The sequence below is a fragment of the Hippoglossus stenolepis genome, chromosome 8, assembly GCF_022539355.2.
Source record: "Hippoglossus stenolepis isolate QCI-W04-F060 chromosome 8, HSTE1.2, whole genome shotgun sequence".
In the NCBI taxonomy this organism is placed as follows: Eukaryota; Metazoa; Chordata; class Actinopteri; order Pleuronectiformes; family Pleuronectidae; genus Hippoglossus; species Hippoglossus stenolepis.
Window position 1 is genome coordinate 7,172,499 of NC_061490.1, and position 27,342 is coordinate 7,199,840.

The following is a 27,342-nucleotide window of genomic DNA, read 5'->3' on the forward strand; positions in this document are numbered from 1 at the left end:
AAAAACTGTCCTAAAAACAACAAACAAGCAAATGAAACATTTCCATTTGACCACAGTTGCATTTTTGCTCAAAGGTTTCCAGCACAAATATATTCAGAAGGAGAAAATATTTGTATAAATGCATTATTTGTGCTGTGCTGAATTTGTATTTGCACTTGACAACCGCCTCAGTCCTTCTGTCAGAGCTCCTTGGGCGTCCTGTGCAGTGTTCAGCTGTGGTGATGTGTGGAGCATCTGTCCTGTTAAATGTCCGTCTGTTCCTGTCTGTGCTGCCACTCCCCACTGCTGCTCTTCTCTGCTCATGCAATTTGTGTTTGGCATATGCTCTCAGGATGCTCCTCTCCTCGCCATGATATGTAATGGTGCAAAGACAAAGCTGAATTTCGAACGACACACAACATCCATATTTAAGATTGAGAATATATGATTATGGGTTTAGGGGTGACATGATTACATATAGTTTATACATATATACATGGCTTCATTCTAGGTGCTGTGACTTTCAAGCAAAGACAATAAGTCTTGAAAAATAGCATGAGTGAGATGTCTCATCACCATACATACGGTGAAGGCAGTCGTACTGGCGTCTTTTGTAACCAGCATCCAGCGATGGAGTTGTCTGCTCCGGTCTAAGGACAGTAGCCAGCATCGACACAGGTCCCGAGATTCTTGCTTCTGAAGCTTGAAGAGGGGTTTGAATAAGGAGTGAAGCTGCTTCAGGTGTAGACGTCAGACTTCAGTACTGCCAACAACTCAGGGCTTGGTACATGTGCTTCTGTGAATAGGTGAAGGGACGTATCCATAGTGAGACATCGAAAGAAATGCTGAGAAAGAGAACTCCACCAGCTCCAGGGGAACTGCTCTGTGGTTGTCAGGGTATTTGTGCTAGGTTAAGCTAAACAGCAGTTGCCCACACTGAATATAAAGACGGAAGACACATATTCACTTCCGCCCATGGTATAAAAATAAAGCAAAACTATTATGGGCACTGCCATCTTGTTGCATGTTGTGCACTGTATTGATGGTGCAGAGCTGCCATGAGGTACATGTTTGTGAGTCAGCCTCAGCTGTCAATCCAGATGTTTCACCCACCATCTTTGGAAAGATTTTGACGTGTACTTTTATTTGGGGGTCACTGTCCCATCTGCAATCATGGAGGAGGTGGGGTTGACCTATAGCTAGCCACCTGGGGGTGATCGTAATGTTTTGGCTCCACATTCGGGAGCCGTTGTGTTGTCCATCTTTATATAGTCTATCAATTAAGTCAATGGACTCTTGGAAAGAAAGCATATATCCCAACAATGTTAAACTATTCTTCCAATGAGCAGCTGAAAGTAGACAAAGACAAAGGGGAAGACGTAATGATAAAATAGAGATAAAATATATACATAATGCTGCTGTGATGTGGAAAAGTGTGTTTGTATTGTGCCGTTATCCAGTTTGGCAAATCCCAGCTCAGAAATGAAATATTCTAATTATGTTTTCATGATAATTGTGGAGCATGAGAGAGTCCTGCTGCTCTCTGCAGACATCCAGCTGTGGAACAAAAGGGTAAAGGACCAGACAATGTACACAAAAAATGACAGAATGACAAAAGCCTCTGTCACAAAGGCGTCTTAAAAATAACCCCCGACTTTCAGAATGACAGTCACAGGCCGGGGTGTTATGCAGGCAGACTCGGGACTGTGCTTGTTTCACCATCTGACAGCCTGAAGATTGAGTAAAAAACGAGACGATCCTCCATCATCACAGACATGGACAGCACTGACTGGCTGAGATCCAAAGATGTCATTAAAAGCTCGATAACCACATACATCAGTGTGACTGTGGACAGGACAGCTTGCCACAGTCTGTAGCGTTCCTCGCCGTGAGCACCACACGGATCAGACAGTGGGAGGGTGTGAAGGTCACTCCGGTGTCAGCGAGGCAGATGTCTCTGTGGACACGACGTCCCTGGAGAGATCCCAGTTTGTGGTTAAATGAGCTGCAGCAGTCGGAGCAGAGCAGGGTTCAACTGCACAACACAGAGCAGCTGAGATGAATTTCAACACCGGGGCGGTAGCAAACAGGAGGCTTCCTCTGTGACCTTTCAGAACAAAACTCACACGTGTGTTAGAGTAAATGAACCGAAGAGGACATTTTTCATGAATATGTGGCGGGACAAAAAAGATGGTGAGCAGCAGTGCTGAACACAGCCCCAGCCTTGACTCCTCCTCTAATCAGCCATGCTATATTATGCACCAGTGAGCCTCTGTCTTTCTCTCTGCTGTTGTGGCTGGTGGTTGCTTGTTATACAGCCTTGCATGTGCCCTGTTGTCCTGTGAGAGACACATGCTAAAGGGACCGTACTGGAGGTGGTTCACCTGCTGCTGTTTTGTTTGGTTCTGTTTTTGCTTTTGTTTTGGTTAATACAGTTTTTTCCTTTTTGGCAGCATTTACTTTATTGTTAGTTTGTTTGAATTGTTGTCCTTGTTTGTTTGAACTATTGGGTTACACCATTATTGGTTATATTGTTAACAGATGTATTGTTTATGGTTATATTCCTAGTTTCGATATTAGTTTTTGTTTCAGTGCAGCTGAGGGCCACACTGCTGGGAGGCTAGGCACTCCGGGTGAGGTCCCCACGTAACTCATGTGAGTAATGGATTTGTTATGAAGATTTTAGAGTAACAGAATAAAGTTGAATATTAATCCTTTTAATTAGAACTTTTGTAATGTCAAAGTCTATCAGTGATAAGTGGATTGCTGTTATACTCAAGGACTTGCTGTTGATCTGCAGGTCAGGGTAGGTAGTAGGGTTGTAAAAATAAACTTTTTTTAATAGCGGATGGGTTTGGGTGAAAGAGGCCAGTTGCATGAGTCATCAGAGGACGATTTGCTTTCTTTTTGGAAAAAACAAGGCCACTCATTCCCACGGCTGCAGCACTTTGCAAAGAGGATTTTGTGCATTCCTACAACAAGCACTTTTTTGGGGGGGGCACCATTGAGGTGAGGAGGAGTTGCCCACATCCTGGCAAAGTGGATGCTATTTCCTTTTTGTAAAGTACATGCGAGTGCGGGACTCAAAATTGGTGAAAATTGTGTGCGTATTGGCATGACGTCAGAGCCGATCTGTGCATCTCTAATGTCTGTATCTGTCAAGTAGGTCACTAACATACACTTCCTGTACCTGATTTAAAAGTAAAAGCACTCGAGCCATTCTGTTAACTCAATCCATTCCTTTGTTTAAAAAAAGATTTCAATAGTAATTGCAGGACCGAAAAGATTCACGGCTACATAGCGCACAGTCCTGGCATTTAGCTGTGTACATAGACCTACTTTTATTTGGTAAATAGTAAATGGTCTGTATTTACATGGAGATTTTCTAGTCGGGATGATCACTAAGTGGTTTACAGGACAGTTTTTGCCATTCATACACATTTCACATTCATACAGTGAATCTATGTGCAGCACCTTCTCTATAAGAAGCAATTTGGGGTTCAGTATCTTGCCCAGGGACACTTAAGCATGAGAAATGGGGAAGACTGAGGAAATACAGTAGTTATAGCAGACACCTCATGTAGCAGCTCTGCAGCAGGCACACAGCAGTCACGCTCCCTGTGTGAGACTTGTGTGAGGTGACATCCTGTGTGGCCTGGCCTTTAGGAGTAGGAGCTGTTCACTGTTACTAACCCCTCAGAACCCTCTATCAGGCAACTCCAAAACTACAGTCAGGTAATCCTTAAAACTTGCGCGCTCCTGAAGAGTAGAGATGTGGTTGCACACTCCAGTTTAGTTTTTTTAATTTGTAAATGCACTGAAAGTTACCTAAAAGAGAAGAGTGCATTGTAGTTTAAATTGATGGCAGTTTGACAGGATTTAAACAGCAGTTAGACTCACTTCTGCTATGGTATAGATTTCCAGGTCAGGACTCTAACAGAAGCTCCACATGTCTGCTGTCAACCCGGCATGGCTCCACCGTGGAGATCCTCAGGAAGCAGAGAGGGAGTGGCTCAGATCTGGTGTGAGAATGGTCTGCTTTGGCTCCGATGTGTTCTCCAGCTGGGCTCACTGTCAGGCTCCAGCTCAGGCATGAGTCTGTGCCCAGTGGTGAAGCCAAACTGGCCTGCGTGCCTTGTTTTCTGAGTTCACACCCAACAATTTGGTCACCTGCAATATGTGTTAATGAAAAACACTGCTGTCTGAGGTGTAAGGTTTAAAATGACAGGCCTCCCCCACAGGGAGTGGTGGTGCTTCTGTCACACAGAGAATATCAAACAACATGCTCTGCTCTGAGAAGGGGCTGTTAACTCTACTGCAGCACCTGCATCTCTTATGAGCTTCATCTGGAATATCTTGATAACTAAATCACAAAACTTACCATAACGTCACCAAAAAAGGCCTGGCTCCTGTAAAGTTAGATATAAGCACTACTAATGCACATTGGTGCTATTACATATTATTCATTTTCTGCACAATATTTTTTTTGCTTTTGCTTATTTATTTATGTATTTATGAAAATGAACAATGTACATCCGTCAACATTCACAGAGTATTTGCCTGATGTTGTCCATCCGAAAAAAATAAGAGTAAAACAATATGTACAATCGTGGCCTCATATTGTTTATCATTGTAATGATATTCCATCAGTGGTTTGCTTCCAACTAATGTAAATATTTACTACATCATTAAAATACACTATTAATACATCAATAAAATAACATACACGTGCGTCCATATATATATATTTATATGCATTTATTCTGTGATTATGTATTAATTATATTGAGTATGAATAATAAATCTAATTTATTGTTTAAAAAAAAATCGATATATTTACTGTATTTTTACCAACCCACGTGCTATTTTCTGGAGTGAAATTCCATCTCTCTTTACCCTGACAACTACAAATCCCAGAAATCCTTGCCACAGCCTAATCTGGTCATATGACCAGGCGGCAGGAGCAGGTGGTTCCTGGTCATGTGATGTTGTTAGCCGAGGCTGAGGAGCAGCATCATCTGAGGGGAATCACAGCCAGTATCTCTCCCTGCGTTGAAAGGTAAAAGCTGGAGGAATCCCTCCTTTTTCTCCCGGTGCTTTTCTGCCTTTAGTGACAGACGTGACCGCCTCGCACAGGCAGAGAGGGGGAGGAGGATGCAGAGCAGGGGAGGAGGGAGGCAGGGATAAGGGGGATGCAGGAGGCCATTAGTGATTCCTCTCCGTTGTCTCTGTAGACAACAGGGAAGCACATACTGTATGTTTGCACTGTGTCACTGTGTGTGTGTGTGGAAGCTTGAGGCTGTGTGTGAGCATTGTGAGTCCATGGGAAGCCTTGTTGTTATTGGAGATGTATGTAGAGATGTGATGGAGAGGAGGGATGGATGTGAGTGTGTCACAAGTACTTCCTCTTCTAATATAAGAGCTGTGATGCTATGGATGAGGATCCCTCTTTTTTATTTCCCCTCTCCCCGCTGTGTTTCTTTTGATTCATTCCAACCTGTCAGCACAGTGGAGGTAGGGAGGGTTTTACTGAAAGCCCACATGTGCATGTGATGGACATTTATTACATAAAATGAAATAAGTAGCCAAACAAAAAATTGGTGTAAAAATAAACGAGGTTAGTGAACCCAAGAATTTAATTTAATTTGTATAAGATTAAAATGATCACAGCCATTATGTCAGCAGGAAAACCGCATGTTTCTTCTTAACTACTACAAATGTCAGTTATTTAGTATTTGTAGTCATACCTGTTAAGCTTTTATCATTTTTTCTTCAGGGGTTATAGTTGTTCACAAATATTTTGATAATGCGTGTTCAATTAATCTCTATGACAGTGTGATTACATACAGAAACCAATACAACATCATGCAATTTAACCTGAACGTCAGCATTTTAAACAAATCCAATGTGCCCCAGGACAGAGCCAGCAGAAAACAGAACTAATACTGAAATGAACTGAGATGATCAATAATATAATTGACAAAAGAATCGGATAATGTCCACTCAGTAGCTCCTACACTGCATCCTATCACATGGTCTCCATTAGCACATGGATTTTACCCACTGGATGTTTTGGGGATTTCCTTGTGTTTGTAAGGACTTTGTCACAGTACACTTGAAAGTTTGCACTGATGACGTTTCCAAGAACTCCATGAACTTTAGACAATACAAATACCATTTTATAAACACAGTCAACAAAAATTGAAATGCGTTATCGATCAAATCTCAGTTATAGAATTGATAACAGATAACTGAAAGTACAGCTGAGTAGTTCAGATAATGTTTTTTCATTTTCTGCAGCTTACACTTCCGAAGGATGATGGGAGGAATGATGATAACACATTTCAATCCCCCCCTTTTATTCACAGCCTACATGGATGCTTTGGTTGAGGTGTGTGTGTGTGTGTGTGTTTGGAGGTAGGAGACTATTCTGACAACATGCCCAGTTCAGATCATAATTCATCAAACATTCATTCATTTTTAGGATTTTAACCATTTTGTTGTCACTTTGTTTACATTATGTTTGTTATGTTTCAGGGAAATAGAAAACAACATTTCAAAAAGATACAAATTAATTGTCCTTCTACAAGTGCTTGGTGGATTAAAAAAAAAATGTCTTCATCTGCTAGAAAATAGTAAAAACTGCAATTTAGAAGCCAGAACCCCAGAATGAAGCCAAATAAATATAACGCAGTGATATCAGTGGGGTCAGTAATTATTGCTTTAATGGCTTTCAACTAGGATATTTATCCTTAAGGTGCAGAGTTTAACTATTTACTTTGTTTCCACAGTCTATTATAGATGCATTATTGAAGCTGAGGTTGAAAACACTACACACTCTTGTCAAAATGTTGTGTTCTATGCATTAACAACACAAATATGATGACATTTAGTTTTTAAATGGTCAGGAAATACCAGTTAATAGTCAAAGCCATGCTGGTGATGGTTACCATGAGTATGCATCAGCCTTGTCAGGATAGAACAACATGGTTATTGTTGAGCCCAAGCATCAATGAATTAATGTCCTACTCAAGTGCGCTGGCAACCAGAGTTTATGTTTGCAGAGTTAAAGAAAAACTAATTGTCAATATTTATATAATAATAATAATAATAGAAAGTAAATATTAAGAAAGAACGACAGAGCCTGCAAAGACCATGTCGTCAAAAGGAGGCCTCTGAAGGGTTATGATGGAGCATTTCTTGTTTTCATATCAGTCTGAGTACAGGTCGATTGAGGCGAGCTGAGTTGACTGTTGATAGGGCCTGTGATTTTAGAGTGTGCAGTGACGAGATGTCCACCGTGTCCCATTCAGCTACAGTATGTCAACCTGTTATGAAATCTTCCACCTTTGTAGCATTTGTGAATGTTGTTTACTTGTGGCTCCCATTCAGAGCTGCCTTCCACTGTGGTGTTTGCAGCTGTCTGCCAAATAATCATAATTTATTTGCACAGTCCCGCTGGGTTGATAATTAGCTTTTGTTTGGGATTGTGTGATTTTTTTTTTTTTTCAGCAGTGGGGAATGTAAGGACAAATACTGACTCCTGGCCCATGTAGCAACGTAGAAATATCTCCATGACAATAATGCAAATCAAGCATTGTGTGCCTGTCCAACACCATTGGCAAGATAGTTTGACATGTTTTAACCAGATTATCTTAAAATTTCATTTCACAATTAATGGATCTAAGAAGATTACCTGTTATTTTGCTGACCCACTGCCAGTACCTAGCATCACATCATCTTGTACAACCTGTAGCATATAGAAAGGTGAATAGCAAAAAAGATTGCATGTAAAAAGACAAGACAAACAAACAGCTGACACACACAGTCTAAACTACAAACCCATCAAGTTCTAGTACTTTGAGGGTCTTGATCATTGGGGCTTGTCTACACTAGTCATCTGTCAGACCTGAACTAAGTGGACGATAAATACATCTGCAGCCCTTCTGTCCTAATTGAAACAGCTCTCTACACAGGCCATATAATGACTCGTGTCTCACTATTCGCACATACATGACCTTATTTGTACCTTTGCGATTTGTTGACATACATTTCCTGCCGTTTTATGGGCATAACTGCAATGTTAGCTTGAAAATAACAAAAAGTATTAAAAAAAACAAGCAGTGCCACACATGTAGTTCACATTGACAAAGATGTCAAGACTGCTTCTGGTGATGAGGGCCGGTGCCAGTGTTGGTGCGTTGTAAACAAACAAACTTGATCTTGGCAGCAGAATTTAAACGTCACATCCTGCCTGCTGCACCCCCCCTCACCTGTACGCTCTGCAGATTTCTGTGTTGTTGTAAACGCGTCCTGCTGCGTTGTTTCTTGTGTGAAAGGCAAACTATATATAATATAGAGATATATACTATATATCCTATCTGGCCTTGGAATGCCTTGAGATCTCCCAGGATGAGCTGTAAGGTGTGGCTGGGAAGAAGGAGGTCTGGTCTGCCTTATATTAACCTGCTGCCACAGAACTGCTGGATAAATGATCGATGAATGGTCTAAACTTTTCATTCTTTTCCCTCCACTCTTGGCTTGTAACTCATTTAGAGCTGTGATCATATGTGTAAATTGTGGCCAAAGTGATGTGGCATGGTGGTTATGAACTTATAGGCCACAGTGATGTTGAGAAGCATATACTTTAGTGTAACATAAATTGTTGCTAAGACACGATACAAAATGTGTTTGTTGTTATTTGCTGTGGTTCTGATTGGCCTGTCGAGGTAAAGAAGAGCTGCCCCGCACTTTAAACGGCTGCGTCACATTTTGCCGAAGAAAGATGCTGAAAAAATAAAAGCGAAGGCTGTAATTCTGTAGAGAGACACAGGTGGGTCATTGTGAGACGCTGGCTGTCTCTGTTATACATGAGTGTTGTATAAGGTGCAACCTGTTTTTTAACCTGTTGTCTCACTGGAGTTTGATCAATCAATCATCTTGCTGACGCACAGGTCTGTGAAATGAAGTTTAAAGTGCCTCTCTGGGGCTACACAGGTAAATGCAAGCCTACAAAGAGAAGGATACAACAAGAGAGGCATTCAACATGCAACCCTTCAAAGCTTTTAAAATCTCAATAAAACCTGGTGAAAACCAATAGCTGCCTAATAGTATTTTTATGTTTATGTGTGTGTGTGTGTATATATGCAGGGTGTCTGAGAAAGAGAAGGATGGGTAAATTATGGATTTAAAGATATTTCAATGTAATTCAATGTATCAATTCATTATGTTTATACTTAAGGGTATAGATGATTTTCCATAGAAACATAAAAAACAAACTGTGTGTGTGTGTGAGCATGTGTGTGTGTGGGGGGCAGGGATCCTTCTTTCTTTCTGTGTGTGAGAGATTATTTTGGATGTTTTTACACAAGGCCCATCAAAATGTAATGAATTGCCACGCGATTTCCTGAGCACAATTCATGCTCACTGGAGCACGAACCCATTTTGGACACTCCTTGAGCTTTCTGCTCAGACCTCAGGCCAAAAGATCTACATTGCATAAAAAATGTGTCTTTGGCAGATTGCCCCGGACATTCCAGAGCAAATTCATCTTAGGTACAAGATAAACCCTTTTCATTATAATGATCCCATGGCCTTTCCTGCAGCACCAAGCACTTATTATGTTGTCTCTTGTGTACGACACTGTAATATTGTGGGGTTTAATAAACCTTGGAGCCCCTAGCAGGGCTTTTCACCCTTAGTCCTGTTATGACACAAACAATGCTGTTAAGAATGCAAACAGTTTATTTGTGCTATTCAGAAAATTATAGTAGTTTTGTTGCTCATATAATGGTTTAAGTAAATGACTTGAGCACTGAATGGCAACGAGTAAGGTCAGGGAGGAAAGGGATAGGAATGTTTTTCTGGATTTAATGTTTGGATTCAGGGAAACAAGAAGCCCTGCCATGAAAGATAACAAGGCCGGGCTCGGTGATGTGCGAATAATGGGCAGACAGAGGTTTAGACATCATTAGAATAATCAGTCCTGATGTGGACGGAGATGCATGACAATACAGGGGAGGCCTACTGATGGCTGATAGTACACTAATTAAGATGCTGCTGGTGCATTGTTCTCATTCTTTGACAATGCAGAAACTCTGTGTTTCAACCGCAGGGTGGGACTTTGGTTCTAATGTGCTCGTGCTCATTGTTTAATCCCAATATGATGATTGTGTTTCCTTCAGACTTTGTTCCCGTGTGGATTGTGTTCTGTTGAGGTGAAGCCCTGTTGGACAGTTTCATTTGAGCAGATCTGTAAAAAAAAAATGAGAGATTTTAGTTTTTTTATGTATTAGCTGCATCTTCTCTAGTTTATACTCGTGCATTCTCCACATTGCTGATTCAAAAGTTCCGCTGCAGCTTCTTGCTGCTGCAGCGCATTCAGCATGTTTGAGGTTTTATCGTATTCCGCTACTCATCTTGCTGTCTGCCAGATTGGAAACCCCATTGATCATATCAGAATGGTTAAGTAATTGATTGCTACTGGTTATTAACCTCTCAGAACTTTGGACCTGCTCGCCAGCCACTGAGAACAGCCTGTAATCAGTCACAAATGGCAGCCGCTAATGAAATTAGTTCCCGGTTCTGCCTCACAACTTTTTTTGTTCCACAAAGTATTGGCAAGGGCATAGAGATGCCATGGTTTACTCTCCCCGGAGAGCGGAGTGATAGAACAACAGCATGCAGATAATGAGCTGCTCTGTCTGTGTTGTCTCTTTGTAATTACTCATCTGTCTGCCCAAAATATAAGATCTGAACATGAAATCCTCTACTTACAGCAATTTATTTAATGTCTAAATTGAGTTTGAGATGCTCGTTCCTTAGACTGTTTTAAATTTCAAATTAAAGTAATTAGTTTTACATTATTTTCATCTGTTCAAACCCAGTATGGTATAATGACAGAGAAACATTTAGTAGCGCTCATTCTGCATTAACTGTTGTGTCATGAACCAGCTCAAATGTATATTGATATTTTTGGTCTTGAAAAGTTGATATGCTAAGCAAAATATTACCTGATTCAATATTGGTCACGTACGGTTTGTGCTTTCATTTTTATCTGCACGCTCTTAAAGCATCACTATTTAACATTTACTGAGCAACAGCGCCCTCTGCAGCCACACGTAGTGACTAATTCTTTTGGGGCGGTTGAGTGGTTAAGTGGTTTTCATTTAGAGAAAAAAAACAACATCTATCAATGTGTTGAGTGGGCCTCTGACTGCTTGGTCCTAATCACTGAACTGCAACCCAACAGATATATTACCCATGACTCCCAACCTCCTGAACAAGAAGAGCTGCAGCTGTTAAAAAATACACAAAATTGGAGATAAACGCTGCTTTTTAATGACTTCTAACTCTTATGAACTGATCTACAGTTCAGCATTACTCTAGAACTTGCTGGACCAGTTTATGACAATTGGAGCGTCGCTGCAACTATCAGTCAGTTCCTCCCCTCTCACCGGAGATCGACACGCTCACAGTGTTGCGTTAGCCACCAGGTTACTTGGGTAATCAGATGTGTTTTTACACTAACTTGCTGCCTGTAAATCTGTGTATACGTGTACCATGTCAGTAATCAGATTTTTCCTCTTACCTCCAACCATATTTCAGACACATGAAAATGTTTACTGGAGTGGTGATAGAAATGGTGTGTTGGTCCATTTTTACCCCGCTGTGTGTCTGTGTTGGAGCAGACATGTCGACAGGCAAAATACAGTGCTCACAGCATGCATATGGCATGAATAAAAACAAATATCGTCAAATATTTTATCAGTTTAACTCTTTAAGGCATAATTCTGTGATAAATTCGCATTTGCACAAAATTTTATAAAATGTGCCAAGAAACCCGATTTGTCACATGGTTTCATTAGTGCATGTAAATGTAGAGATTGAGATCAAACTAGACCAGAAATAAACACAGTTGGCAGCATTCACACTGTGGCCTGTAAGTTATTTCACCTGACTAACAAATGGACAATATCAGAACAAATGATAATATCATATGAAATTAACACTTTTAACTTTTTGCCAAAGATTCACACTTCCCCATGTCGAATGCTGCACTGAGCAAAAAGTGGCATGGAAGGTCTATTTTTTCCCGTTGTTATTATGTCAATAAAGACAATTTTAAAAAGAAAGGGGAAAAAAATGGAAAGTGAGGTTATGAAGAAATCTTCAGGACCCACGGATGGAATTGATACTCTTGTTCCAATCTATCTTTCCCAAACCATCGGACTGTCACTTCCACGCTACAAATCAGCATTTGACCAAAAACAACTGGCTTGTATGGCTGCTTTTGTAACAGTGATTTTATTTTTTCAAAGCTCTGTTTCACCTCATCTACCACACTCTGCAGAGCCTGTTATATTGAAGGTTTTCTACGGATTACCCCGAGTTTCTGAGTTTATCACTGAGCCGAAGCAGCCCGGTTGTTTCTCAAAGCATGACCACATGAGCGCTCAGCACTGGGTTTGGAAACGCCTCTGATTATCTTGTCACAACCAGAGAGTGAAATCCTCCGTCCGCTTTTGTTGAGGCTTCGCTGAGACTCATCTAATCATCTAGTCATCTAGTTCAACAGTTTGGCTTCATGACATCAATTCTGAATATTAAGGAAAATAAAGAGAAGGTTGTGGCAGTTAACCACTTTGCAGCTTTACCAGTGTGTGTGTTAGGCTGATAAAAGAATACCTGACAGTGGCTTTGGAAGCGTCATGTGGTGATTTAGCGAATCACTGCTTGTGTGTGTGTGAGTATTTGTATTCTATCTTCGTGAGGACCAGTTTGACTATCAACCCTCACAGAGTGGGGGACTATTTTGGCCAGTGCTCAATTTGACATGTTTAAGGGTTAAGACATGTATTTACAGTTAAAGTTAGAATTAGTTCAGGGTAAGGAGTAGTGTTGAGTTTTGGCCGGGGTTTCGCACACATTAGTCTTAAAACATTTAAAAAGTCCCTCATCAAAACCATCATCGATTGTTTAAAATTCCAGCATTAATGGAATAAATAAATACCTCAATGAAATAATTCAATAGGAAAAGGTTCACTGGCACAGGTGGGGCTGCGGAGGTTTAGTTTGTCCAACCTCAAAGACCTCTCCACTGGCTGTTATAAAAAAAAAAAAGAATAGGCATCTTAATATGACAATTTATAAAAAATTATAAATAATAGCAGCGATACATAATAAGATAAAATTCAAAATAGAAGTATTTTTTAGATAAGTGTTATCAGATTAAGAGCATCTGACATAACTATATATACATATATGCACACGATTGGTTAGTGAAGTGCTGAGAGATAAAGGGTATGGAAATATAAACATGAATTTTTAAATATAAGTGCTGCACTGAGTGAGGACATTCTAGCTGGCGCTTTTTAGACGTATTTAGGGTTAAATCATGTCTTCACAGTTCTAGTCAGAATTACTGTAGGGTTAGGGGTAGTTAAAGTTTGGGTTAGGGGCAAGGGAATGCATAATGTCAATGAGTGTCTCTACAAAGATACAAGTGTGTGTGTGCGCACACTGAGGTCTGTTTGCCACAATTGGGATTGTGTAGCCATGGTGATGGCTGTGAGGGTCTGTGAGAAAGTAATCTCCAGGAAGTCGTAGCCGCGGGGTGAAGCATATGTGGCATGAGGATGGCACCAGAAGGCTGCGTCATGGATGTCCAGTTGGCCATCTGTTGTAGTGCTGCAGCCAGGGCCAGGAAGCCCCCCCAGAAACCACACAGGAAGAACAGCATTTCCAAAATGCCAAGGCCCTGGACAGCGCTCACTTCCCCCGGGTGCTCCTCAGCCCTTCCCAGGCACTGAGCTTCAGATGCTCTCGGTGGGGCTCCCAGAAAACATCCTTGACTGGAGTGACGAATCCGTGCGGTGCATTTGTTGGTTTGCAGAATGAGATCACTAGAGTGGAAGCAAACCACAGCATGGCTCACTCATCGGCCAAAGATCATTACTCTTCCTTATCTGGGGCCAAGTCCTCAGGCTACTCCACTGCACTCCAAACAGGGAGCCCATTACCAGACCATGTCACTGTGGGCCTGTCCACAGGGCCTGAGGAGACTCATTGGCATTCCACTGCTGGTGTGATGTTTTAGCTGGGACATATCTGTAATTCTGTTAGTTCACTCAGTGTACAGTGGGATTTCCTGTGACAAAAACAGAGGCCGTGTTTCAAACACATATAACAGGACATTAGGGATGTTAGCAATGTGCAGAATTAACGATTTCGGGATAAATTTGGAACGATAATATTGTGTGGTTCATTTTGTTTCTCCAAATACAATACATGTTTTGTGGGTTCACACAAAATCACATACTGATGATACACTGATTTCACATTGTCACTTTTACCATATTCTCCCTGATGTCTTTACTTTCTAAACCAAAGGGATGACTTATAATATTTAATTGTCATTGTCAAGTTTGTTTGTAATGTTTGAGGATACAGTGTTTAGGTTCAGCTATGCTGGTTGTATACTGGATGGCAGTGTTGGTGTGTTGGTGGGCTGTTCAATCTGCTTTAGTTCAGAGTTAAATGCTTTAATGGCAATGCATCCCATAGTTGTTAATCTATGCACATCCATTCAAATATCTCAACATCTACTTAATGGTTTGTCACAAATGACATTCAACTGTACATTCACATTAGGGTGAGAGCGATGTCCACTTAATTGGCATATGACGATGCATACCTTTCTCAATCAATCCCCAGCACAAAGGATCATTTCAAAATGTTTGACTCTTCAACAGCAATGGTCAGATAGTCTCATAGACAATGGAGCAGAAATTGAATACATTCTCTTATTCAAATTGGCCATTAAGAGATCTTAAAGATGTGTATTTATCTGAGGGGCCACAAGATTAAAAATCGTTTTTTACTTGAAATTCCTAGTTTGTGTTAATAGCCCTTCACTACAGCTCAAGATGCCTGAATGCCCCAGTAGGTGAAATGGGTGTGGCTTTGGTGATACTATCATAAAACTGCAAGATGTGCAACAAAAATTGCCTTTCTTTGTTTTTTTTTGTTTTGAGCTGACTCTGCAAATAAAGGAGAGCAGAGTCCAGCACCAGTCGCTGTGACATGGCTCAATATTCGGTTTCTGAAACAGAAAAACATGTCCACCTGACCTACAAGTTGCACTTTTATGCTTCAGCTTTACGCACAACCCAACACCTCCTGGTAATTTCCTTTTTCTCTGTAAAGGGCCTTCATTCTAAAAATACATTCAGCTGAGATAGCTGTTGAACAGCCAGACTTGAGATATAACTGTAGGTATGTGGGTGCTGGTTACACAACCCTGAGGTAACATAAAAGCTACTTTCTTCAAAGGTCAGAAGAAAAGGAGGCCAGATGAAGTCTCCTGCACGCTACACTGTCCTTTAGAGAAAGGCCACGGCCAGATTGGGAGTGTGAAGGAAGACCGGAAATGAATGGCAGATAGCAAGGATTGTGTGGAATAATGAACAGTTTCCCCTGAGGACCATCACCTGCTCTGCGCCACATTCGTATGCATGCAGGCAGGGACGGCAGAATCTGTCCTGCCATGGACAATCCAATCAAATAAGTGCAGAGAGAGGACAACCTTTTTGGTCCTTTCAAACAAATGAAAGCTGCACTGCGTTGTAGCATCTTACTCAAGGTCACCTTTCACCAAAGACTCCCCCGTCTCACTGTGGGACATGTGAGCTCCCCCTCTTCTGTAAAGTGGTAGTGATAATCATCTGGCTGAACTGTGTGTGGTGTGCCTGCATCCACTGATTCCTTTCAGAGACAACAAATGCAATCCTTCTAATGATTGGATATATCAGGCTCAATTACTTTTTGTAGTTTCAAAGCAACATGTTTTTTTTTTATATATAAACCTTCTGATGTCACAGCAGCAGCAGTCAAATGATTCGACATGTCATTGCTTAACCCTAAGCTCGGTCAAACTTTTCTGTTCACAGATCAGACAGATTGTTTGGCTCCTTGTGTCTCGCACATGAATGAAATATTATTTTTCAGCTTAGTTGTATGTCAACTACTTTGGTAGAACTGTAATTAGGGATATTAACGATGGTCAAACGTACATTTTTACACAGTATTCTTTTAGAAGCAGTAATGTCAAAGCTGTCATTATTACTCTGGGTAGTCAATGAACAGTTTCTATGGGTGTCTAATAATGTCAAAAATTCGATTAACACTGGAGTCAATTGAAATCCCCTGTGTGAGAGACCAAATGTTAGCCTACTTGGCAGTTGTGGTTGAAGTAAATAGACGTAAACTCATAAAAATCTATGTGCACATTTAACACAATGCATTGTAAATAAAATCTAGTGGAGTAAAAAAGTACAGGTATTTGTTAATATATGTAAAATAATATAGAAATATATATATATATAAAGTACATATACAACAAAAATGTACTCACGTACAGTAGGAAAGGAAGTAAATGTACTTTGTTACATCCCACCACTACTAAAGTCTGGGTGTCAGTATTTGATTTCTTGGGAATTGGAACAGTTTGGTTCAACTCCTGCAAAGCCTTTTCAATTTCACTTATGTCTGTGATGTTGTACATTCTTTGAAGTAAATCTCAGTTTATTGTGTGGTAAGATAATTCTGTGAAGTTACATATATATATATATTCCATCTTATTTGTGTAAAATCTTTAGATTTCTAGGAATGATAGCACTGGATATAAAAACAGTCCCTGTGAAATGAGTTCACAATGTTGTTTGTGGTAGACAAGGTTGCATATATAATTATGCTATGCTAACCATATAATCAGAATGTTGTGACAAAAAGTGCAGACATTCAAGGTACTGATCATTTAAAGAGTTTGTATTCTCAAGCTTTTGCCAAGTGGTGAAAGTGAAGGATTTCTAACTTTTATCTGAAGTTCTGCTGATGTTGAATAATTGATATTGACATAAGGAGAGTAGCTCACAACAACAGTCAGATTTCTCTACAAATCATAACTTTGGTTCTTAAGACAAAATGAGTTGTAGTGTTTCTGTCTTTGACATGACTGCCCTCCACAGCTTCATCTAGACATGACCAGTGGCAGAGATACAGCAATGCTATGCACCAAACATTTATCTTTCTCTCTGATCTCTTATTTTTAGTTTTATTGAGATTAGTTATATTTCATTACCTTTCCAGTGACTGAGTGAAAGATTCAAACATTGTCTCTCCATACACAGTGAAATAGTGTTTTCTTATTTAAGCTGATAAAATTTGGCTTTCTAAAATCTTTGAAATTGCATTTCTTTAATCCATGACTGAATCTAACTCCGTCTCCTTTGCCCCTGCAAAAATAATACTGTCACACAAATTGAATATTGTCTTTTTTTTATCACCGCCAATCCCTTTCTGAACAGGTGACGATTTTTTCTTTTCTAAAAACAATTTTTCTTCTTTTAAAGGAGTCAAGGCAATTTATGGAGACTTATTTCAATCATGTCCCAGCAGATGCAGGTGGTTAAGATGCTGCTGGGTTCAATCCTATGGTAATCAGCAGCCTGAGAGGTGATGCACTTCTGCACAAAGTTTGAGTTTTACTGTAAAAGTTGGCATCACGGTGTTTTCCTATGGATATAATCAATCTTTTAAGAAGTTGGCCTTTTGAATTATACATTTGCCAACGTTTATGCAGACAAGCTGTTCTGAATGTAGGAATAACTGTGATGATTTATTTGAATCTTAGTGGGTGAGGCCAAAGAGCGACAGTTTCCCTTGCTACTGTATATTGCCACAGATATAGGAACTGTTGCCAAATTACTACGCAATTGCACAGATACAGCTTTGCTTTGCTCGGTCCAGACATTTACCTGCTTCTCAACCAAGCGGGGATTGATTCCAGCATCCCCCACACCGCCCGGGGTGACTTTCCACCGATAAACTGTTCAGCTAATAGATACCCTTACTTTTAACACCATATATGGGTAAAACTACCTATACACTGCATCCTTTATCTCCCATGATGCATCGTGTTAGAGTGTGCTAAACGTTCACAACTGTCAAACCCCAAACCCTTTATTTATTATACAAGTTTTCTGGTTTTCTTACTAAATTTGGATTCAAGCTGGCTCTCAAGATAACCACGATGATCATTGGTTATCTTGCACATATTACTGTGCTGGATTCTGTAATGGAATGAGTTGGAAGTTGGAGGAAAGCTCCTTTTGTTGTCCTGTTATTAAATACGCTGGCAAGACTTTGTGTCACGGCCACTAGTGCTGAAGAATCCCCAGTCCTTAGGCAGGCTCTCACATCGCTGCCTTTGAGGAAAGTTGTCGCAGTCAGCTTCAGGCCGTCCTGCCTCGAGAGCAAAGGAGAAAAACAGATGAGAGATACGCTGTCCTTCTGGAGATGTGGGAAGAGAGAGAGATGGAGAGAGAAGCAGAGGGGGAGCAGTCCTTTAAGTGACCTGGTGACATCACAGCTAGGGCTGTGATGGTATGGATTTTTTCTCACTGGCGGTTTACCGCCCCCCCTTCAATAGCGAAAGGGATCCATCTAGTTTCCTGCAGCCTCCATCTCAGGCATGTTTTCCTTATATTGTGCAGCCCTACAAAGGTGACATATATTTATTCATGTCAGACCTACTATTGGTAAACAATAGTAGGGCGTAAATGTGTAACCAAAGCCTGGCCACTTAACTTTAACACTGAACTTCAGGACTGAACTATTGCTTTAAACAGCAAGTAAATGGAATTGATTCACTTATGTCACACAGAGAACAAGAAAAACTGTGGGTCTTTGGTTTAAAGCAAGTATGACTTTCGTCTGAGTCACAGTAAAACCGTTGTATTGATATATTTCACTGTCCTTTCTTGAACTTGTGTTATTTAAAAGCTGTTGCTCAGGAATGAGTGAGAAGCTTGGGGCAGTAATGGAACACATTCCCTTCAGTCATATCGGCCTCAGTTATTTTTGCAAGAGGCTGAAACATCTCAGTCACAGCAAAGACAAAACCCTCTCACCCTGCGTCTCCTCCTCTGTTGAAGGTGTCTCTTTTGCTCATCAGCTCCCAGACACAGCGGCCATCTCCATGGTTTCCAAACCCAATTAGGGTGGCTGCTCCAATTAGAGAGCGGAGAGGGCTTGGGTGTGATAGGTAGGAGCAACAAGACCCTGGCCTCGCTGAGTCAGCCAGCAACCCCCTCCGGTCCCCGGATTGTCAGAGTGCTGTACTTTTGTCTTTTAATTCTCAATGTCTAGACAGTCATCTACACCGCAGGCAACTGACCCATGTTTTGTAATGTCCACAGGTTAGAACTGATGCCTAGTTGACATTGCAGAGACAATAAATATGTGATAAAAATGTTGTGGCCGTTGCAATTATCAATGCGGCATCAGTAACAACTCCGCACACCAACATGTGTGAGTTAGTGGCAGCAGAGCAGTGGGTTCCACCTCCCTCCTTACGCAGCCTTATGTATTGAGCCAGACCGCTGCTTGTGTTTTCCTTCCTAAGGCCAGAGCTGTGACAGAGAACAAACACAGATAACACAACCTTTTGTGTTCTATCAGAACCTCCCCTCTAACCGTTTACTTTATCCGTGCCAATCCACACATGCGGCTGAGGAAATAAGACGGCGGCTGTTGTAGACAAACCAGATTTTGTTTGTTGATGACGTGAACGGCTCTGCAGGGGCGGGAAGACGCAGTGAGGCTGCTAACTGCTCCACATCATTACTGTATGTTACCATTAGCAAGTTTGCTTTGGAGCATCACTGGTGTCATTATTTGTTATCACTGGGAAACATGCTGATGTACTCTGGCTTCTCAGAGGCATTTAAGCCTGATATTCCATTAGCTGCATATTTGTTTAAACAGCAATATATGAGCGCAAAACAATAACCATTATGAAAAAAAAGACTTAGGTCAGCTAACTCCAGTAGAATGAAATGTATATTGTCGACAGGTAAGACTGTGATGATCGACTTTTTCTCCATTATTTGGAAGTTCTATTACATAGTTTAGTGGAGTAGAACACAATTATGTGCTGATCCCCTCATGTGTTTCATGAGAGGATCAAAACAAGTTTGATTGATTGATTGATTATCTCTAGTTTGACACTCCTCCATCCGAGAGGACATTTGCATGAAGTGGAAAATGTCTCATATTTTCCATGTCTCACTGCTGGGTGCCAACTGGGAGTCATTTTAAGTTGTGGTGGGTGGTGCCAGCATGCTTTTTAAAGTTTATTTCATCATGAATCAAATCATGTTATGCAGGGTAATGTCTGAACATTCAGGTTCCTTCGACCAGACGTTAAGTGGTACCCCTGGGGGGACTGATCATTTTATATTTTCGTAATTATATTCCTTTTAGCATTTCAGATTTGACATTATTCATACAACTTCTGTTCCATGTCAAATCAACATCCATCAATGTGTGTTACATGCACACTACTCTCTATTATATCTTCCTGGTTGGGATATGACATAGGAGCCTGAGTCATAATAACCCTCCATGCCTTATGATCATGGGTTGTTTTCTGTGGAACACAAGAGGGTCGCCTCTATACAAATATATGTTTCAGTTAGAGGATGGATCTGATTGTTTGCCTGCGGTTGAGATCCTGCAAAGGGTAATAGTTAGAGGCTCTGTAATTGCGCTGGAAGACTTCAATGCTCAAGAGGGAGACAATTGAGAAACCTGGAATGGGGTGATTGGGAGGGAAGACCAACATGAGCTGAACCAGTGTAGTGCTTTGATAGTATACTTCTGTGCTGGCCAGTGGCCATACCAAACACCATGTGTGAGCACAGGGCAATTTACAAGTTTACTGTGTACAAGAACACCTTGGGCCAAAGATCATAGATTTACTTTTTGGTTGTGTCACGTCTGCAGCTGGACGTCCTGGACACTTGGATCAGATGGATCAGATAGTGGCGGTGACAGCTGTAGTAACAAACATTCTGATCATACTTAAAATTTGAATCTTCAGTCAGGAGTTAGTAAACTGAACAAGGAAGGGAAAGAAACATTTACCTTCATAATGGAGTGTGGTTGACTGGGTAAGTAGGTATGACACATTCTTTTACTGGGTGTGGTTATTCTGTCAATATACACTACCGTTCAAAAGTTTGGGGTCACCCAGACAATTTCGTGTTTTCCATGAAAACTCACACTTTTATTTATCAAATGAGTTGCAAAATGAATAGAAAATATAGTCAAGACATTGACAAGGTTAGAAATAATGATTTTTATTTGAAATATTAATTTTGTTCTTCAAACTTTGCTTTCGTCAAAGAATGCTCCATTTGCAGCAATTACAGCATTGCAGACCTTTGGCATTCTAGCTGTTAATTTGTTGAGGTAATCTGTAGAAATTTCACCCCACGCTTCCTGAAGCCCCTCCCACAAGTTGGATTGGCTTGATGGGCACTTCTTGCGTACCATACGGTCAAGCTGCTCCCACAACAGCTCAATGGGGTTGAGATCTGGTGACTGCGCTGGCCACTCCATTACAGACAGCATACCAGCTGCCTGCTTCTTCCCTAAATAGTTCTTGCATAATTTGGGTCATTGTCCTGTTGTAGGAGGAAATTGTCTCCAATCAAGCGCTGTCCACAGGGTATGGCATGGCGTTGCAGAATGGAGTGATAGCCTTCCTTATTTAAAATCCCTTTTACCTTGTACAAATCTCCCACTTTACCAGCACCAAAGCAGCCCCAGACCATCACATTACCTCCACCATGCTTGACAGATGGCGTCAGGCACTCTTCCAGCATCTTTTCACCTGTTCTGCGTCTCACAAATGTTCTTCTGTGTGATCCAAACACCTCAAACTTTGATTCGTCTGTCCATAACACTTTTTTCCAATCTTCCTCTGTCCAATGTCTGTGTTCTTTTGCCCATATCAATCTTTTCTTTTTATTGGCCAGTCTCAGATATGGCTTTTTCTTTGCCACTCTGCCTAGAAGGCCAGCATCCCGGAGTCGCCTCTTCACTGTAGACGTTGACACTGGCGTTTTGGGTACCATTTAAAGAAGCTGCCAGTTGAGGACCTGTGAGGCGTCTATTTCTCAAACTAGAGACTCTAATATACTTGTCTTCTTGCTGAGTTGTGCACCGGGGCCTCCCACTTCTCTTTCTACTCTGGTTAGAGCCCGTTTGTGCTGTTCTCTGAAGGGAGTAGTACACACCGTTGTAGGAAATTTTCAGTTTCTTCGCAATTTCTCGTATGGAATGGCCTTCATTTCTAAGAACAAGAATAGACTGGCGAGTTTCACATGAAAGTTCTCTTTTTCTGGCCATTTTGAGAGTATAATCGAACCCTCAAATGTGATGCTCCAGATACTCAACTAGCTCAAAGGAAGGCCAGTTTTATAGCTTCTCTCTCCAGCAAAACAGTTTTCAGCTGTGCTAACATAATTGCACAAGGGTTTTCAAGGGTTTTCTAATCATCCATTAGTCTTCTAAGGCGATTAGCAAACACAATGTACCATTAGAACACTGGAGTGATAGTTGCTGGAAATGGGCCTCTATACACCTATGTAGATATTTCATTAAAAACCAGACGTTTCCACCTAGAATAGTCATTTACCACATTAACAATGTATAGAGTGTATTTCTGATTAATTTAATGTTATCTTCATTGAAAAAAAACAGTGCTTTTCTTTGAAAAATAAGGAAATTTCTAAGTGACCCCAAACTTTTGAACGGTAGTGTATATATCTATATATATATTTTAAGAAGTGCTTATAATTAGAATTAAAATAATTATAATTAGATTTTAATTATGAGTTACCTATTATACGTATTGAACAATTTGTTGAATGATACTAACAACATGTTTGAAAATGCAGGCCTACCTACGCAATAGCCTGTTCACAATCTAGCAGTTAATGGATTTGTTTAATTTTAATTACCATGCTTGTAATTTTAGTGCTCTATCTTTTTGAAATTATTAAGGGAAAAATTATGAGCTTTTAAAGATTTCTGTGATTGCTGACCCCTCTATATGAATGGCAGTGTTGGTTGACATGAAGGATTAATATACTTTAACCAGTGAACAAACAAACGAAGAAAGTAAGAGTACCAGAAAGCTCAACTGGACAGACGTCAAATCTTCACTATTAGCTACATTACTTGATGAGTTTAAAACCATTTTTTAAAGGAAAGTTCAGCCCTTGTGTTACACTGCAAGTCAAGAGGCAGGTGTCTGAGGAATTAGCCACAGAATAATGCCACACTCCCTCTGGTTGTGCTGCACCAGTGGGAAGAGTGTGGTTTATCTTGCGGTCCATAAAAGCGAGAGGGTGGATTGCAGCACACAAATGGGATTCTTCACACACAGGTGAGGGTCGTACCACTTATTTAAAGCTGATGGCAAAGTTACATTCATGTTATCTTTAATCTTAAGGCTCTTAAAAGTCCTACTCCCTAAACCCAGCAGTTAAGAGCTCACTTCTCTTAAGGGCCGACATGCTGAGTGGATGGCTTTTATCTTTACAAGGATCTCGTCTTCACTGTGAGGGGAAATCCTCAGAAAATATAACTGCATCATTTTGAGAATTTTTCTTCATGTCAAGGAGCACCCCTGTGTACTAGTAGCTTTATGAATATGTCTCTTCATAAGCCAAAAATGCAGGCTCCTGTCTTTAAGGTCATTAACTCCCACCTCTAACTCCCACCTCCAGAAGTTATTTCCACGCATCCTCAGAGAGGCCTGACACATGGAATCCACATGTGCAAGGTTTAAAAAACCTCCACTGTGGATGTGGCTGCTCAGAGTTCTGTTCCGAATGTGATTGGTGCTATCTGTAAGAACCCTTTGCTGGAAGCCAGTGACGAAGGAGGCCATCAAGCTTAAAAAGCCATTTGAAGGTATGAAATTGCAGATACAAGTGGCTGAAATGAGTTTCCTCTGTGGCAGGGTTAGACTCAGGGTAGGGTAAGGACTTCAGACATTTGGAGGGAGCTTGAGTAGAGTCACTCCTCCCTCCGTCAGAAGGAGCCTGTTGAGGTGGTTCAGGTAGGTTCCACTAGTAGAAGAACCCGGGGTATACCCTAAACACACTAGAGAACTATTTATATATTTGATCTGCACATATAACACACTTTGACTTGACTTGACTTTATTTTTATTTCATGTCTTTGTCTTGTTCCCCCACATTTATGATTGTCTGCCTTGCCTTATATGATTCCCCTATTTTACCTGCCTATTTTTTATTTAATTTTTTTGCTCCTTAGTCTTCTCTGTCAGTTCCTCTGTTCATGTCCCTGGTTTTGCTTTTGCTCTAGTTTGTCTCGGTAAATCTTGCTCTATGCTTCTGTTTTGTTCTGCGCTGCTTCTGTTTATCTTTCCTGTCTAGTTTGGTGCTTCTGTTCTACTCCCTGGTCGTCCCTCTTGTTTACTTTTGTTTTTATTTTTTTTCTTCCCGTTTACCTGCCACTGACTTTAAGACTGTTTATAGCGAACATTCTTTACCAGACTAGTTCTGTAAACTTCAACCTTAAACAATCAGGCCTAGAAACAACTCTAGATCCCCCAGGAGGAGGGAAAGGTGATTCTAGACTAACTTGCTTACTCTGCTGCCACCCAGATAAGTGGCAGAAGATGGAAGGATGCACCACTGTAACAGACACGAAACAACCTCTCTGCCTGTGTAGTTCACTGCTGCCCAGCTTGTTATCTAATTAACTGAAACATATTAGTGAGCTTTATGCTGTATATTTTATGGCTCTGTTGTTTTTTGGGCTTAATTCCGGAAGCATTGGATTTTGGTACTTTGATTTTAACAATCAAAGTGCCAAAATTAATTGGTTTATTGGGATTCACCTTTTGTTAAACCCTCTGACTACTTCATGGCAGCACACTGTCAAACCAAACTAACAAGAGGCAGCACTGAATCATCCTAGCAGACGATGCCTCAGTCTGGAGAGTGCATGTGACAGCTCAGCCTGGATGGCAGGTGCCACTGGAAGGTAAGCTGAGGCAGAGTTTAGTTATGGAATAGAATGGGGTGATTTATCTCAATAATGACGCCTTTTTGTGTGACAAGGCAATTTCACTGCCCAGAGGTGTTTTTTTTCTCTCTCTCCTCCTCCTTGGGCTGAAGGTTGTTTTCAAAGGGAGCCAGTGCTGATGGAATGGCCTGAGATCAGACTGGGGACGAGGGAGGAGGCTTTAGTAAACACACACGAGCACTCCTTAAGTTTGACTGTGTCAGCTGAAGAGGTGACAATAGACAGAGGGGATGAAGGGGAACCGGGAGAAGGAAAGAGAGGGAGAGGGAGAGAGACTGGTTTTAAGTTCATCTTTATTTTATTTTCTCCAGAAGTTACTGTTGAGGGCTGAGCCTCAAAACACACTGCCTTTTGATTTCCATCCTTCCCTTTGATCCTTTTATACAAATCTGCCATGTGCCTGCCTGCACGTCTGTGCTTCTGAGTATGCACATCAAAAAGCAATCAAACCAGCAATAGCACTTTGTGGTATCGGAAAAACATCCTTTTACTTCTATCTCAAATTACAAGCAGACATGTGGCCTGCAATATGCAGCTATAGTGTTTTGAAATGCCGTCCACAGTGAGCTGCATTCTGGGTATTTCAGGACCCAATCTGCTGTAGCTTGTGTTTTTAAATGGCAACAGCAGATGCAACAGTTTTTTTTCTGACTGAAAAACATACAATGACCAATCAAAACCTTTTTATGTTAAAGAGACTTGGCCATTCTAACTCAACATTTCCTTGTTGGGAAGCTGCTGTTACAGTATGAGTGTTACAAGTACATAATGAATGATTTTATATATTGATATAAGTTCAATCCTAATAAATAAGTAAAACATAATAGCTAATATCCCTGATTAAAGACAGCTTTGTATCAAATCATTTTTGTAAAGAGTTAACAGGTTAATAGTTATACATTTCTTCATGGTTAATGAACCATTTACTGACATTTTAAACATCAGTTAGAAGCCATTGATAACAACAAGTTCAAGGTTAGGACAATGTGAAAATGTTTTGTGTAATAATAAATAATAAATATAGGTAATTTTCACAAGTTTCTTACATGCTAAAAAAGACTAAGTCTGCAGTACTAAATATTTGTAAATGTATAGAACTTTTTTCCAATGAGCCAACCATGTCTGCATGTGCAGCCTAAATGTGGCTAATTAGTTGTAAGATTTGTGTAATATCTATCAAGTGTTCAGCCATTTGTAACTTTTAGAAGGTTTTTAATCTTATTTGGAAACATCTGTGTGTTATCTTGACCATTTCCGCCTCCCTCTCACACTCGGTGCAGTCTTCTCCGGTGTCACTGCTGAGACCTAAAAATGCTGGAAAAAGGCAACGAAAAACCCAAACGGAACAACACAGGCAGCAGCTTGTTTCCTCCAGGAGCACTGCTTCAGGCTTCTTTGCCCTGACAAACCGGTCGCAGTTTTTCCATGGTTTCCTCTAGAATGTCTCCACTTTTCCAACAGTCTCTGCAGAAACGGACCTGTTCACAATCTTTTGCCTCCAGCTGATCGCTAGTGTCGCATGGCGTGTGGCCGCTTAAGGAAGTTGGGAGGTGCGCTACCAGCCAACGGATGTTAATTCATTGCGGTTTTGGCCTGGCAACTGCCGCTAACAGTTTTTACAGTTGACCAAAACAGCATGAATTAGTTGATGGACTTCTCAACCACTGCAGGTGGGCCTCACCTTTACTGGTGTTTTTTGCTACTCGGAATTGAGGTGCTGCGTGTGGTGAACATTATACCCGCCAGGCCTATATCAGTATTTTGTCAGTGAGCAGCTGATTTAGCATTTGCAGTGGGGTCCAAAAGTCTAAGATTGCTTTCTCACTCTCCTGGAGGCTTCTTGGACTTCACTGTAGCTCACAGCAGTGCTGTGGCTAACTGCAGCCTCACAGAGCAGCTAATAAGCCCCTCTTCGAGTTTTTGGACTTGATTTTCCCTCCAACTCTCGGAGGATGTGTATTTCACATTTCATTATATCGGTCTCGCAATAGAGATTTATTATTTGGTGTTGTGAGTCAAATGCATGACAGATAAACAAGGCAAAGAATGGTTAAAAAGCAGCCCAGTAAATAGTCCAGACGGGTTTCTTTGGTCCTGAATACATATGTCCTCTCGCAGAGGATGTTGAGTAGGTGCTCCGTCAGTTTCGCCTAACACACATACACACTTCTGAAAGAATGTGGTTATACGTGACCCAGTTTATCTCCAAATATATTCTAAATGATTACAAAAGTGCTTAATATGTCTTGGGTGCATTAACACCTGAAAACCACTTGTGATTAGGTCACCAAAGAAACGTGTTAATGAAAGGTGTAAACAAGGCCTTTGTCTTGTTTAAGGTTTTATATGTTTATAATGGCAGTGTAACGAAAGATGGTAACTTCTTGGCTA

At 40.8% G+C, this 27,342-nt stretch overlaps 1 protein-coding gene across 1 annotated transcript in view; it reads left to right on the forward strand.

The window, feature by feature from the left end:
- Positions 1–4,919: 4,919 nt before the first annotated feature.
- tsnare1 (T-SNARE Domain Containing 1) overlaps positions 4,920–27,342 on the forward strand; it is a 145,487-nt gene continuing 123,064 nt past the window's right edge. Inside the window, exon 1 of the mRNA XM_035162801.2 lies at positions 4,920–5,038. The gene's annotated coding sequence lies outside the window, so the exon portion shown is untranslated. The remainder of the gene's footprint in view (positions 5,039–27,342) is intronic.